This window comes from Rhipicephalus sanguineus, chromosome 1, assembly GCF_013339695.2.
Source record: "Rhipicephalus sanguineus isolate Rsan-2018 chromosome 1, BIME_Rsan_1.4, whole genome shotgun sequence".
NCBI lineage: Eukaryota > Metazoa > Arthropoda > Arachnida > Ixodida > Ixodidae > Rhipicephalus > Rhipicephalus sanguineus.
In genome coordinates this window covers 243399150-243415845 of record NC_051176.1, presented here as the reverse complement: position 1 = coordinate 243415845, position 16696 = coordinate 243399150, and the positions used below count along the sequence as shown (strand labels likewise).

At 46.8% G+C, this 16696-nt stretch overlaps 1 protein-coding gene across 1 annotated transcript in view; it reads left to right on the top strand.

The window, feature by feature from the left end:
* The window catches only part of LOC119375571 (carbonic anhydrase 1), a 95985-nt gene that overhangs the window by 42380 nt on the left and 36909 nt on the right, over window positions 1–16696 (top strand). The window lies entirely within an intron of this gene.

The following is a 16696-nucleotide window of genomic DNA, read 5'->3' as shown; positions in this document are numbered from 1 at the left end:
ACGTGTGAAGCTGCGCTTCGTTATATATGCGTTGCCTCATATATATATTATATATATATATATATATATATATATATATATATATTATATATATATATATATATATATAATATATATATATATATATATCACTCCCTTTCAACGAACATCCGCTCAATTACTTCGTTTGCGTCTTGCCAACCCCCCCCCCCCCCCAACTCCGCCCTTCTCTATTTCAGATTCTATAATTCTGCATGCAAAATTCCCGCGGCACTTTCACGCTGAACTGCGAAAAGCGATCGCGTATACAGAAGCAAGACCCCGACTGCGCACGGACCATAAGCACTTCATCCCGCAGCAGTCTGTTTTCTTCTTTTTTTTTTTCAGATAAAGATGGAAACATATTTTACTTGCACTCGGACTCTGGGCGAAAGCAAAACAATAAAGAAAGCAGCTCTTTTCTTTTTACGCGGTGGCGAGTAAGCCTAAGTAAGTGAACAAACGGTACTCTTACTGTACTGACAGCCAAATTAGCGCACAAAAAAAAAGAGAAAGAATAAAGATTCGTTGAATCACCACCGCAACGTGAATTCAACGTAGAATATTTGCTCGCCTGGGTATACCAGTGCATTAATATACGATAAAGTAAGACGTTATGGGCGCTTGTATATACAAGTAATGTATACTACAGCTTGCATATAGGATGGTTATAACGACGAATCGGTAAAAAAAAGGAGTAGAAATATAGCGAACGTGAAAACGTGAAATGTCAATAGTTGTAGTCTCGAAATCATGGCATATTTATCATATGCAATGTGTTTTCTTTCTTTTTTTTAATGGATTTCAACCAACAACAATCCTTAAATATACGCATAAGAAAGCTGTAAAGTGACTTAAAAGTGTTTGGAAGCGAGCTCGTTGGTAAGAACCCATCTAAAAAAAAAAAACAGCTCTACTTTACACACGGACAAGGGAACAACACCAGCCTATTTCTGTGGGCTCTCTCCCACAGCTAGTCGGTGCTCGGATTCCTTCAGCGGCGTTTGCTTCTGCAGCTTTCTGGAATAACGTGTGGCACTCGGTGCAACAATTATTCCTCCGACAGTTGCGTTGACGTGGAGGCGCTCTGTTCTTGTAGGGTTTCGTTCTCTTTATTTTAGTTTTTTTCTTTCTTTCCTTCTTTTTTTCTCCAGCGGCGAATATCGTAATCCCATCGATATCCTTGATCTCGAGCCCGTAACGCGAAGCTTCGTTCAAAATCGAAGCGTGAAAAGAATAGCGAAGCAGGGAATAGCGACGGTGTCGATGCGTACCGGTTTCTCCTGGAGCTGAACGAGAAGGAGAAAAGAAAACGATAATGGATAATTTCGAAGAAAACAACGGACACGCGCGAACGAGCACGAACGCGTTCACTCGCGCACAAACAACGCCAGGCGAGCGAGTATATTATAGGGATAAGTATATAGGACCTTGCAGGCGCTCTTTTGAACCTTGCTTTGGGCTTGATTAAAATGGAAGGAGTATCGCGAAGGTCTTTATTCGAGCCCGCGTATATAAACGCACTGGAGCGTGTCGGTTTCTTCGAAAACGAGAGGAGGAATAAAAGCACGCGACGCGAAAGCGAGAACCGCCTGCAGGTCACCGAGCTCCAACGTCGTCTTTGCCAAGCGCCTTCACATTTTATTGTTTTGCGGGACGTCGCGGTTTTTAGTCGAGGATCAAACCTTGTTTGTTTGTTTGTTTGTTTTCCGTCTTCGCATTCTTTCGTTCGAGGGCTTTACGTCATTGCCGCTGATAAGCCTCGTGATTCGGAGTGGCACGGGATCTGTGAACTGGCACGAGGAAGTTTTTTTTTTTTTCTCTCCTTAGTGGGGCCGGCAGCGGCGTCTTATGCCGCTTCTTTTGAAGGAAGCTTGCATAAGTAGCGTTGCGTAAGCGTTTGTTGCAGTTGACAATAAGCCCAACGTCGCGGAAAATCTAGAGCTTGCCAGTGTGGCTGGACTGCTAAGGATATCCCTCTTTCTCTCCCTCTCTCTCTCTGTGGCTGAAAACGCGAGATTTGCAGGTATAAGCGTCTTTATTTCTTCCCCTAGAGTCACCACATAATATTCTCGTGCTGACTTTATCCAGGCAGAGGCGACGCGCAAGAATGCCCGTGCAGATATATATTCTCGTCCAACCACAGTACTTTACGAAGCTCCGCAGCGGCAATGTATATAGAGCAAACTGTGCTCTCTCACTTTTTAACAAGCAGTGAACGAGTGTTTGAGTGTCGTTCAAAAACATGCGTAAAAGAAAAGAAGAGGAAAATGCTGGAAAAAGAGAAGTAGCGCGTTTCGTTCATTTCTCGTTTCACGTCGAATAGAGAATATACTACACTGGTACGAGTAGACTCAAGTAATACCGACTGAAAGCTGATGCCTTGGGCAGATTTCCATCATGAACCTTAATCTCGCCTCGAGTAGTGAAAATGTTGTGTGGGAAATTTAATGTCGCGAGTTTTTTCCTTGCTATGAGATTTGAAATGGTAACTTCACAAAGTCGTACACAGTTTTTTGTTTTGTTTTTTTGTAGTTATCTGAAGGAAGGAGACGCGTCTCCCAAATATCCATTCACTGTGTGCATCATCACCCTCCACCACCAAGATATCTTAGCGAGGAAACATTTAATATAGATTGCGATACAAGCAGAACCTGTGACGAGTTGTTTACTATTGTACCTCTACTTGCATACAGCTGTCGAACTTGAGAAATAAGTTCATATTTCTTGCTTCAGGTGCCTATAAACATACCCTTGTGTTATACGTAGATCATAGCATGAATATTATATCATAGCTGCTATTCATAGAATGAATAGTAGATCATAGCCAGCATTCACGATGTCAGTAAAGCGCAATAAGCCTGTGATATGCTGAGATCGGTGAGATAATCATAAATAGTGTCCGAGAGTGCACTGAGAGAAAGCCATTCAAGTGTGGCGTACATGCACCAATTCGGTTTATGTCGGACACACAAATCTGCCTCAACTTTTCCATTTACACTACTGTCTTTTTCACACTTCTTCATCTCATGATCATGCGATCAGTTTTGCAGGCTGCAGCATCCTTTCCTTACTATTTCTTTCTCTTTTTTTTTTGCTTTCTTTAAAGCGAATGGAAGATGCCTGCGAAACGTAATCAGTACAAAAGTGCGGCAGTAAAACGTCGATCGGGCCACGCGCTCGACATTTCTCGAGAATTTCCTGTGCCTCACCGACCACGGACGAAGCAGCCGCCATTAGGGGCGCCGCTTTTCGTATACCGTGCACCGTATAGGGGGCGGCGTGTCCGAGATACTTTCGGATTTGAGGCCGCCCATTGGTAAAAACATTTTAGAATATACGCGCTCGACCGTGTTATTCCAGCGCACTGCGTTCAACGTCTCGTTTGGCAAAGTTCTCATTTCTCTCTCTCTCTCTCTCTCTCTCTCTTTCGCTAAAGAGCGTGAAATGTTCGGAGCGACGACGTCACGACGCCGCTGATGGGTCGCGCGTTCTCACGCTCTGCAGTTCATTTCGCGCCGCTGCTTCTGGTGCAAATGTCATCCGCCCCCCAGATGGGCTCGCCATGGGCGTCTCCTTTATGGTATTCGCTTTTTGCCGCTGGCAGACACGCGCAAGTTGTTCTCGTCGGCGCTGCTTTGCCTCGTGCACGACCAGCGTAAACGACCGGCGCGCACGCATCACGCCTTTTTCCGTTATGCTATACGGTCATCACAAACACTACCGAGGTGTCGTGTCTGAATACGGCTGCCCGTCTTTTATTTGAAGCGGGATATATAGTTACTTAAACGGCAGTCACACGGGCAGCATCGTTTCGAGCGAGGGGTGTTTTTGTTTGCCGGTGACAATATTTTGCTAACGCTATATACTACGCTGGTTTCCTGTTTCCACTGGCAACAGTTGTGCATATTCCGTTGACGTTTCTTTCTTTCTTTCTTTCTTTCTTTCTTTCTTTCTTTCTTTCTTTCTTTCTTTCTTTCTTTCTTTCTTTCTTTCTTTCTTTCTTTCTTTCTTTCTTTCTTCTCTTTCCTTTTGCAAATCGCGAGGCGCGTTTCTAGGTCATGGTTACGTGGCCTGACCTCTTGGACGGCGGTTATAATCGCTGGCGCGTGACGGCCGTTCCTCTGAGCTGTGCAGAGCTCGATTCCTGTCTAAACACGACTCGTGTCTCACAATCGTGCTCTGGAACGCATCCCTACGAACATTAAGCTCTAGATGCTAGGGCCTTCAGAGAGAGTTTCCGTCCTTGTATCAGGCTATAGAAAAGTAAATCGAGTCACGCTTTTGCAGGGAAAAAAATAAGAGAAAACTCGATCGAATCTGTCTTTGAACGAATCTCGCCCTTCTTCCTTCTCCGTTCTTTTTTTTTCTTTTGCCACAGCCCTCTATTGAAAACGAGGTCTTTGTATTTAGCGACGGATGGTCGGCTCTATCCGAGGAGGAGGCGCACGCGCGCGTGACAGGAATGCCGAATGATTACGAACGACATGCACAATTGGAGGCTGTAGAAACAGCGCCCCTCCCCCCTTCCCCTTTCCTCACCCCAAAAGTATTTGCGCATACCGAAAAACTCTAACTGCTTTGCACTCCTTGTGTGTTATTTTGCATTTATATATATTTGCATTCTTTTGTAGGCCTTGCCGACAGCGCCTCCTAATTTTGGATTCCCTCTTGCTAAAGCTCCCTAATCACTTTAGCTAGCACCGCGTCTTTTTATTGGCCGATGCTGGTGCCCACGGGCATCCACGAGCTGCATCGAAACCTGACTTAACGGAGCATTCCAGGGAAAAAAAAATTGCATAAAAAAGAGGTTTTCCAAATTTATGGCGTCTGGAATGTCTGGCAGTGTGCTGCCAGACATTCTAGACGCCATAAATTCTAGACGCAGCCTGGTAGTGTGCTGCCAGGCTGCGTCGGGCTCCACAAGCCCGCAACACGAGCAGGAAGATGCATCGCCCAGTTGTTGGGAAGAGCTTAATTCGTCGGCGTGACGAGGTGGCCGCAGATCATAACTTCGACGAATTGTGGGTCGCAGACGCGGACACTGACACAACAGACGTTCTCGACGACGAGGAGATAGTGCAGCCTGTTTCCGGCGCACGAGAGGAGTCTGAAGATGCGAACGATCCGGATACTGTCGAAGCTTCCGTGCCCACACCAAGCCAGGTGACCTTCTGAGGCGGTTTGCTGGGGGACACGCGAGGGTGCCGAGGGCGCTTTGATTTTACTGGCCAGCTACGAGAATTGTGGGCTCACGAAGCGCGCGCAGGCGAAAATCACGAGCTTTTCCACTAGGCAATAAATTTGCCGTTCTCTCGAACGAAATTTGTCACCTCGATCACTTCGTTAAATCATGGTTGAACTAATATATATATTCAAAAATATGGAATGCCTGATGAGCTGCCACTCGCGCGTACGCATTTCGTGTTGTTGTTAGCCCATATGGAGAAGAGACACGAAACATATATATATATATATATATATATAAAAGCTAAAGCGATAGAGATAACGAGAAGATGTATGTAGAACGACTCGATTTCCGTTAGTCACAATTAATATGAAGCCAACGGAAAATGAAAGTCAAGAAAAGCTACTACTTCTTTTCTATTTCAGTTATATAGTGAAACGATGAAGCTGTTTTTTGTTTTTTTTGTTTAAGTTATTCTTAGTTCAAATTGGAAGGGAGGCTGACACCTTTGCCAACACTGCCAAAGTAAAGCGCGAAACGAAATCGCCCGAATACAAAGAGGGCCGCCCTTCGAAGCCCGCGGCGCCCGAAGAGTATACAGGAGCACCGTGATGGGAGGCGAGAGGAGGTTTTCGCTCGGGGCGGCAGCGCACACGCTGATCGATCCTGACGGCGTCCCCAGCTCCGAAGCGCCCGCGGTTCACTTGAGTCGGCAGGGACGGCGCGCTTTAGCTGCTCGCCGACGAGATCGAATTCAAGTTCCGCTTCTTGGCACGAACGCCGTTGGGCACAGCGCTCTTTTGTTTCCTGCGCCCCGTTCCTCCACGTTGCTGTATATAGGAAGCCCGATCGATGAATCCCGTAACACGTGCCTGCTGTTGCTGTTTGGACGCACACCCCCTTTGCTATATCTCTGTTCCGGGCACGCCGGCGACAATAAAGTAAAGACTGTCGGAGTTCGCGCTCTTAAAACTCTCCGTGCCATAGGCGCTGCTTCCGCGGTGCGTAGCTCGAATAGGCGAGCTGGCGTTAACGAAAAAGGAGAGTTAGCGAGAGAGACAGAGAGCGATTTGCAAAAACCTCGTGCATAACAGATGTTCGTAAGAACGGGACGCAAGCCAATTGGGATAGTGAATACATTACTTGCGTAGGCCGCCTACTAATGGGAAACAGACGAACTAAGGCCTCTGTGAACTCGACGCCCGGTTTTCAGCGTCGTTGTGTGAGGGGCATATGTGTGTGCATTCATTCGCCTCGACTGGCACTGATCGCGCGAAACAAAGCGTCGCCACGCGTGCCGGAATCGGGCGGTGCCGCTACGCAATCCAAGAGTTTAATCTTGGGTTCTTTTCATGAAAGCGCACGCTCACGTTCGATACGTATATTATTTAAATGCCGGGGTGGGCGTATACAATTCCGGGACAGAAAGCCGGCCGGTGCCGTCTCCGTGACAAAGAGCCCAACAAAAGCATAGAGCGCGGCGACTTCTCGCTCCGTGCTTTTTTCTTTGTGACTGACGACTTTCAAGAAAGGGAGGGAAAAATAAATGATCATTGTGAATGCAGTTGACGTTTCTGAATGCACCTTCCCCCAATTCTCCCTTCCCGCCCACTGAGCGCGTTTGTAAAAGCAGTCAGGGAACACTGAATGCTTGCTGCCGTTCGATAGGTAAAACTGCCACTTGCATTTGTCCCGAGTGACGCGCAGGGCACCTCCGGCTTCGCACTTTCGGGGACGTGTCAGACGCATTTATGTTTGTTCACCTGTGTTTACAGCTGGCAAAAATTTGCTTAGCGTAAAGCATAATATGGGCTTGAGGGAACACGCCGTTACTGCTTGCCGATAGGCGAGCGCGTGTACGGCAGCCTTGCAATCTCACTTGCATCGTGGGTTAATTAACGTAACTTTATTTATCAACTGCCATGCCTTCGCCATCGTCGCCTCCTTGCTGTAGTAACCGCCAGTGTTGCAGGTGGGGGCTACATTGCGCCAAACTGGTGCATTACGGCCCCGCCTGGCGATCAAAATTTTAGATTAGCTCCATGGCTACTTTCTCGTTACTTTGAACTTCTATTTCGGCATATTTACTAGCCAGTTTTCTTATTATTTGCAGATAGAATGGCAAGAGAGCCTAAAGAAGGATCATTGTCCCCAGACTTTTCTGTATTGTTGGCCGATGCGCGCGCAACCCTCCACCCGCCAGCGGGTTGGTGCGCATCGAAGCAACCAACACGTACCGCGACTGTAAAGACGGAGTAACGAAGTAGCGTTTCTTCGATTTTGCAGCACTTAATGATGGATGAATGCTATGAGCGTTCCCTTTATAACGGGGCGGTGACATGTTCGCCCCCAGGCTCCACAAAAAAGAAGAGAAAAAAACTGTTTTTTCTCTTAAGTCGGCCTAATGCCTTGTCTACTTCAATCAATTCGATCTTACTAGAGAAAAAAAAAACACAAATTCACAGCCAAGCTCTCGGCCCCTCGCAGAATGACCTTATTTTTCCCAGTATTTATTTTTGTCCTTTCTATCTACTTTTCCACCGCCAATCCTCTAACCGTCTCTTACGTTTTCCTATCGTGAACGTGTTCAGCTTTTCATTGTCGTCCCTAAAACCCAAGGCTTCGTGTAGGCTCGTGCCCAAACATACACCTGGGTGGATATCTCCACATTCGGTTAGAACATGCTCCGTCTTTTTCTTGGCTTCACCACAGCATGTTCATTTTTCTTCTTTACTGAATCTCGCTTTATAACTACACGTTGAATGAACCAGTACTGGAGAGTGCCATCTGATGGGTGCACGCGAATTTATGTCGTGCGAGATCAACGCGGCATTTTCGACTGATGAACATGCAGTCTCCGCAAGGTCGCTGGCAAAATCTGCCGTGACAAGCAGCTGCATGTTGTTAGTTGAGCTACAATGACTAAAGACGCTCGACTTCATACGCTGGGTAGCGGTTCAGCAGTATGGAAATTCGGGCGACTTGATGAACTAGCAATGTAGCAGCGCGAAGTGGCGACACACGAGGAACGAGGAAGGAAGCGCGACAATCGCTGTCCCATTTCCCTCCTTATTATTTGATTTTCGGCACTTCGAGCTGCATTGCTTTCATAATGGAACAGAGCGAACAGCTTGCGTACACAGAATCGCCACGGCTGGAGATGTGAGTACTTCGCATTGTTCGGTTGCGTGTACCCTTCACTTCCGAAAGTTATTATTGCATCCAAAGACAGCACAGTGGTAGCCCGTTGACCTTGAGTCATCCGATATCGCAGCAATTACGCACGGAGCACGTTGGACTCGCCGTAACTCGAGTCCAACGTGCTCCGTGCGTAACGTGCGTAATCCGCGCGCACGGAGCACGTGCAACGTGCCCCGTGCATGCAGCCGCTGGGAGAGGTAGTTCTTTAGAAGTGGAAATATGACACTATCTTCTGCAGCCCTTCGCAGGAACACGGCTCAGCAGAATCAGCATTTCGCACGCACCACATGCGAGAAGATAAGCGGAGGAGTGGCGGAATTTCGCTGGTTCGATTCTATACGCAGGGCGTCTGTGGACCCATTTTGACGAAAAAATTCTACGCTAGAATTTGTCATAAGCCTGGATTCCAGCCAATCTTAATGCTGGGAATATCATTATCTAACGCAGCCGGAAGAAAGGAGTAATACTTACGAACGAAAACCTTCGTGAACCGGATCCGCGTTATTTTAACGTCGCGCTCGCCGCTCGGTAAGACATGATGCGCTTTCATATGTTTTTTCCTAATTACTCTCGAATATTATTCACTTACATTACCATTTATGTTCACCACACTTCCTGACCATATCGATATCTGTTGCGATGTTCGCACCGCGCAGTTGTTATTCGAAGCACACAGAAACGTTCATCAGACCAACATTTGTCAGCGCAGGCTGGTTTGTGATGAAATTTGTGCCATTTCCATCGGCCTAAATCCAGCTCCACCAGAAAACGAATGACAGTAATCGTGCCAACCTTTACGTAAGCTATGGCGTTATGTCTTGTCAGTTTGGTCCATATCGCGGAGAACAGCGAGCGTCTGACCGGCTTTCGTGTTTCACTCGATATGAGCGCCGAACTGACTTACTGTAAGCGCAAACAGTTTTCGCACAAAAATCCTCATTAATGCATTATTGGAAACATTTTGGCGCGCACACAATAGATGAAAACGTTTGTCTTTCGTTTTCGTCTATTGTGTGCGCGACAAAATGTTTCCAATAATGTCCTCAAACCAACTCGCCCAGCTCTCTATACTATTACATCTCATTAATGCCTTTGCTCACGAGTGAGTGTGCCAGGTTAGGCTGTTTGGTACAATCGCTTGGTATTGGTCGTTGCAAGCAACTCGCTCATACAGTCGAGCCCGTGTATGTCAAGCCCGAATGTTGCTGCTTATTGCCTAAGCCGAACACCTAAAGTGTGTCTACGAATCCCATGCATGGCATGTAGGAAACGTGTTCTATAGAGCGTACGAACGCAGTACCGAACAGCGCCTTTCCCTGTCCATTCGCACAGCCGCTGTTGGTTCGAGCGAAAACAATGGCGAGTTGCCTCAGAGGCGCTGATGCGGAACTCCGTGTGTGATCCGTCTGTACGTTTAATTCTGCTGTACGTCTGTACGTTTAATTCGGTGCTGAGTAGTTCGACTAGTACTTTCAGCTGTTCATGGAGCGCACGACAACGAAGTAGAAAACACAGGGTGCGTAACTAGATTTTTCGCCGGGCGACCACTTTTAATGCAAGTAGCCCCAAAGTGTGAGCAACATTTTAGGACATTGGGCTTGCCGACAGAACAGCGAAATGATGTTCATGCGTTTTGTAGTCGCTTAATAAAGTGCGCCAGACGCCTTGGGCCGTCTCGCGGTCGCGTTTCTGGTAAACGTCCCCGCCGCGCAACTGAATGGTTGCCGAAGATCAAAATGCTTCCAGCTCTCCAATAGCCGTAGTTACCAATCTCATTTATATATGTAAACGGCCCATTTGAGAACAGCTTCGGTAAGTTTCAACTGTGCAAATAAAACTATAGGTTACGGGGCAGTTCGTTAGTGTAAGAAAAAATGATACATTGAGGCGAGTGTCGCATCAACTATATGCCTGGAACGGGAGACAGTCAAACGCGCTTCCTTGTCCCTTTTCCTCCTTTGCACAATGGTATACGGTCACTCGCGGAGACCGCTTGCAGCACACCGGCAGTGATGCGGTGTCGGTAAAAATCTCGACATTGACTATGTACGATCACTGCTTCAGTATACGCAACACTCACGATAATCTCATTCATATACAACATATCGTCGCATATTTTCTTCCCGTGCAAGAAATTATAGAAAGTACACTAAGGAAAATGCACAGCGTGTGAAAATAAGTGCAGAGCAAATAATTTTGAAAGTTGCAGACGATGCGCTTATTCTTGTCCCTGTGCAGTAAGTTCGTCTACGTCAACCGTCAGCTTGAACATGTGCTTGTAGCCGCGTCCGTTCGTTGCAGTGTTTCACGATCGCTTTTTATGTTTTCTTGCGTGAATGTGCTTTGCTGAACCGTGTTTTTTTTTTTTTTTCTAATCGCGTAGCGATCCGTCATTTCTGCATCACGCTCGTTAAATCAGAGATAAATATATCCCAGAACGTACTTTCATATTTTCCGACAGCGGTTTGCATAACCAGTGGCTCAGCGCAGTTATATAGAATGGATGAAGCGTCATCAGGAATTCTTAGTGCGCAGTTGCATCCAATAAAAAAGTACGCTGCGCACATATTGTTTAATGAAAATTAGAATTTTTTTCTGTCTCTCAGTCGCATTTAATTTTCGAAGCAGAATTTCGCTGCAAAGAAAAAGAATAGTTTGTGGCACAGGCTGCCAAGTTTCTTTGTAAGAACAATGAAGGAAAGAATTTTTTTCGACTGGCTCGTTTCTTTGTTAGACACAGCCGAATCTGTTTGATTTGCGACGTGTATAGTATCGAGCCTTAAAATAGGTCCAGTAAATGTTTGGGGCCCCAGAGGGCTTTGGGTGCGCTGGCTCTGGGTCAATCAAGAGGTGTGACTTTTATTCTAAAATTTTCGCGCTCATTGTTTGCGCCTTGCGTTTGCAGCGCTGCAGCTATAGAAAAGCGGGCTGCAAGACAATTGCTAATAATTAAAAGGTGGTGGAGGAACTGCCTTCCGCACAAGTATGTTCGAGATTCCTAAATAAAAATTTTGCTCTAATAAATTTGTTAGTGATCACCAGCGGCTCAGTGCAACTCGTTTGCCGTCTTCAGTCGCGCGACAAGCCCGCACAAGCTACATTTGCGAACGTTAGCCCACTTCAGGCTTACGAACTCGCAAATATACAACGGACCTCCTTAAAAACGGCGATGGCTTTTCGTTAGACCGATCTGACCACTCGATCTGCGCATGCGCGAGTTTCCGAAAGCGGCGCTGCCGCCATCTTAGTTGAAGTACTCCCAGCTCTGCAGTGCGGCTGCTTGCAACAGCCGTACCAGAGCCGTGATCTTGGCGCCCACTAATGAAGAACACTACGCACACCTACGTCAATAACATCTGCCGTTATATCCACAATCTCGCAATCTATTTGTTCCGCACTTTCTGCTGGTGCTAACTCACATGCGGTAAGGGCGTTTCATGCACTAGTATACCTGCAAAAGTCCGTCTAGTTTGGGTACCCGGTCATAAAGGGTTATTTCTCAACGAAACTGCTGACTCGTTAGCGAGGTCGTCACTAACTGTACCGACTTTGCCGCACTTTCCTTTATGGCTTATGGCGCGGCTGCTCGGCTTCGTAGGCATGCCATCATGGAAGCATTTGCAGACACAGCACTGACTAACTCCACCGAATATGGTCATCTCTTGTACCCCTAGAGGAGATCATTCTATCAAACACGAAAATTGGAAGTGCCACATCGTGCACCAAAGCTAAATTTCATCCAACACCGGTCTGATCGGGCTCCTTCTCCGCTGTGCGCATTCTGTGATGATGATGATGATGATGATGATGATGATGATGATGATGATGATATCCTCTTCCCGGTGGCGCGCACCCACAAAAGGGGATGGACCAAGAACCGGGTAGCAGAGCGTGTAAGGTAAAGACCCATGAAGTTAAAGGAAACGGAAAATTTAGACTAAAAACAAAACATCCAGTAAGTGCAAATGCGAAACGAGCTAGCGGTCAGACTGTCAGGTGGGATTTATGACAGCCCGAAACAATTCATCACTTGTCTTTTATCTGTAGGTGATTCAATGTAGCAAAAAAAATATCCCTTTTAGAAACGCCTTTGCGGGCTATCGGAAGATTTGTCTGTGCCTGTCATTTTGTCTTTTGGAGCCTCCATTCCTGGGTTTTGCAATGCGAAAGTTTGCGTGGCTGTGCGGAACTATCTTAATGAAACCAATCGGCTACCTAGCTAAACAGGTTACATTATTATTATTTTAATTCGTTTTAATAAAAGTGTTTTTTACACATTATCACGGACCTAAGCTTAGTCTTTAATTCGTAATAAATCTATTCTTTAAATTACCCTATGATTAAATTTTCTATAAATTTATTTCTAAAAACCCAATGCTTGGCCAATCACCCGCACTGGGTGTGAGCCACAGAAATATAGGCGAACAAAAACAACAGCGGCAGCTATGGGTTAAAAGTGCGTCCACGTGAGCAGAACGGTGACTCGCAGCACGCCGTTTGAGTTGCCGCGAAAGTCGGGGAAATCTCGAGAAGGCAAGATATTTCCTGCTGCACAAAGAACGGAATAGTACGTGAGTGAGTTTGCCGGCCGATTCAAAGCGGCGGATCAGTCTTGCCGCCGGCGCCTGTATAGGCCTTTACCGCTTCGAAATGGCAGCACATGGTACACGCTCATAAGATGCTATAAGTTTTGTTACCGTTCTTGCCGCTTTACCTTGCGCTCGTAATAAGTATGCAGACTGAAAGGAATCGGGAAATAAAGGCGGCGCCGTTGGCTGCGATGCCGGCACCGCTGAATTTTCGCCCGCGAGCTTTGTGTGCACTGCAGTTAAGCTTGGCTTGCATCAGAGGTCTCATTCGTGCTAGACGCTTGACAGTCGTCATTGCTTTTCGTAGGTCAGTTTAAGTATCGATACGTTCTAGCGATAGCTATTCTGCCCGAAAAACAAGTTGCATCCAATCTGTCACCGCTGCATGGCGGCGTTGGCCCGGGAAGGGGATAGAGCACATGCTATATGAAGCTTTGCTGTCGCTGATCGGCCTATCGGAAGTGCGCAAAGCCTGTCATATAGCACACTGCTAAACTTACATGTACTAAGCACAATAAATTCACAGACACTTTGAGCAAGAAAGGCATGTGCCGTACATACTGGTCAGTTCGACTCATTTGCCGCACTCATTCCTGTCGAAGCTTGACATCCTTCGGGAACACGTGAAATCAGAGGCTCTCTGGTTTCCGGCCGTTGTTGTCTATAGCATGCCCGCATTTGCCTTCAGTACAGGTAATACGAGCCCGGATAAATATTTCTTGTTTATCTGTTGGGATGACTGCACTCTCGTTAGTTAAGTCACTTCGCACGGTCGTTGCAAACATTGTGCCGGCAGCAGGGTCTGTCGAGTTTTCCTTGAGTGGCCCGACTATCAGGTCGCTCGAGTGTTTATAAAAATATTCAATTATAAATTAATGGTGTGACCAAATGCGCTAAAATTTTGCCAGCTTGTTTGTGAATGCACAAGGATTAAGCCAGACAACACAGATTATGAACGAAAATTGGGTGTCATGGCCCCTTTAACGGCCTCTGGTGTTCAAAAACAGATATCATGTGCCACGAAGGTTCGCGTGCATGCATGTGCGGGAATATATACGTGATCGGTTACTTCTTATTATAGACCAGGTTCTTTTACTCTCGCACTCACGTTTATACAGCAACCGTACATAATTTTATCCCACTTATCGTCTGTCGGCGCGGCCAGCACAGGGACTGCGGGTTTGGTTACGTCACAGCTAATGACAATGGAACATTAGCTGGCTGCAAGCGTGCGATTAGGACAGGCTGGATGCTATCGTGTTCGTTCGTTCACTATATGGTTCGTTCCATTTTACCTGCAGCACTCGGCCGAAGGTGGCTGCCCCCAACGAGTGTTGAAAATTCTAGTCTCTATAGCAGAGGACTCACGCGATCGTCGCGAGCAACAAGGCCGTCTGTATTCATTCTGACCGTAAACAATAGATAACTTCGATGCGGCTGGCGTCTTTTTCCGTGTGGTAAATACATAATACGCGTATGCGAGACGAAAAACAACAGCATTAATGTGTAGCTTTAATTAGCGCTGCCTGCCATCATTACTGTTTCTGTGATCGTTAAAAAAATCGTTAAAATTGTTTATGGCCTGTAGTGCAACTTTACTACTTGAGCCAGGTTACTCTCAGAAGTGCGTATAATAGGTGGAAGCGAATACTTCGCCAATTAGCGAAGCTTCTCTAATTAATTTCTGTATTAGTTACCTTACGACACATACTGCGCTTTATTTACCGGTCACTTCAAAAGCTTCATTCACTCGAAACACATTTTGAGGCTGACAGCAGCATAGTGTTGTGTAATGAGATACATTTTCCGTATCGTTCTACACTAGCTTTTTTGAGATTATGTATATGGGCCCTTCTTTTTCTTAGAGCTCGAAAAATTAAACACCAGACAACTTAGTGGAACTAAATCGACTGTATACGTACGATCGTCAGCGTTACCGTTGAATGTTTCGAGCTTATATTTACAGTAAAACCTCGGTGATACGATTACGGCTCGTACAAATTTCGGGGTGATACGAATTCTTCTGCGGTCCCGGCCAAGGCCCATTAGCCTGCAATGTATTGGAGTACGGTTGTTGCTAACCGATTTGCACCCCGCGATGTTTGATACGAATGTACGCTAGCGCACAGGTACGAACAGGTGCTGCCCGCGCTGTCGCTCAAGACGCGGCACTCACGCGCGGGCACGCGCGCTGCGCGACCATCAACGGCGCGTCGTTGCCTTCGAGATAGTGCGCGCGAATTTTTTGAGGCCTTTATGCGCCTTCGCGTTTAGATTACAGATGACGTTGACTTCGCACTTTTTTTTCGACGCGTTGACGCGCGCTCCTGGTCCGAGGCAGCATCGTCTTTGTACTGTGTTAACACGTGCCTGCGACGTCGATGCAAGCCATGTCCCCGCAATCAGACGTTCTATGAAACAAGACTGAAACTTGGGCTGCGGGTCCGTCATGAGTCCCATGAAACGTGGACGAAGACCCCAAGAGACGAAGCGGACGGTCTTGGCGAAGGAGCTAGGCCTCCATCTATCGTGTGCAAAGCGCTTCTTATGTCACTTTCGCCGCAGTACTCTGGTGTCATGCAGAAAAGCGTAGTAAGATTAGGAAGGGGCTACTAGCGGTCACGGGGCACAACACATCTGGCTCGTTAATTACACAAGCGCGCATGCACCGTATATTTACGAGTACAAGTATGATCGTTGACATCTAAAAACTTTACTGGCAATCATTCAAAGCTGTTCATAACGTCGCTGCGGCCCTGAGAAACACTAAATCAAAACGTACGCCAACTTTCTTTTGTCGCATTGTAATTTCCCATGTTTTCTGGTGATAGAATTTCGGATGATACGAATATTTTTGGTAACCCCGCGAGATTCGTATCATCGAGGTTTTACTGTATATCATAAAGATTAATGAATCTTCACTTATTGTCATTCGACCTAAGCGTACGCAAGAACAGACTTACTCAAGGGGACTGTGAAAACGACTGCGTCGCTGTAGTTCTGGTAATGTGCATCTGCTTTTCTTCTTTTTTAAGTTGTGGCGCAAGTTGACTGAAAACGACAGTACTTTCAATCGATTTCACTGCACTGCGCCAACGTGATATATGCCGCACGCTTTCAGCGCTGCTTGAAGATAACAGAGTCACATGGAGCGCTTTTTTTCTTTTTTTTGTAGCGATAATTAGTGGTTACGGTCGTGAGAGTTCGGAAAGGAAACAAACCAGCTGATACAGCTGAGATGGAAGGAAGGATCGAAACCACGTCGCCTTAACTGTGGAGATCGCCGCATCATAAACAAAGCCGATACAGAGCAGAGGCCAAAATGGAATGCGGTGTCCCAGACAAAAGTAAAAGTTTCAGCTGACAAGCGCCGACTATGCGGTTTGCGCTGCCACGTTCGAGCGCTGTCGCCTCTACGACGAATAAATTCGAACTGCGCGCGCGACGCCATTCCACAACTCTCGATCCCATGGTTTGTACCCCACGGCAGATGTTGGCGCTTCCGCCTGCTCAAGGCCGCGCGTGGCCGTGCTGGTTGTGTGTTGGGTTGGAGTGCGTCCGAGAGAACACGTTTTTCTTGTGCCCGGTTGAATTGCGTCACAGCATCGCCAAGCACTCGCTGCAAAGAGAGAGAGAGAAAAAAAGGTGTCGCGGTATCTTTCCTGTTATCGTCAACGCGTGCGCCTGCTCCGGCAGCAGC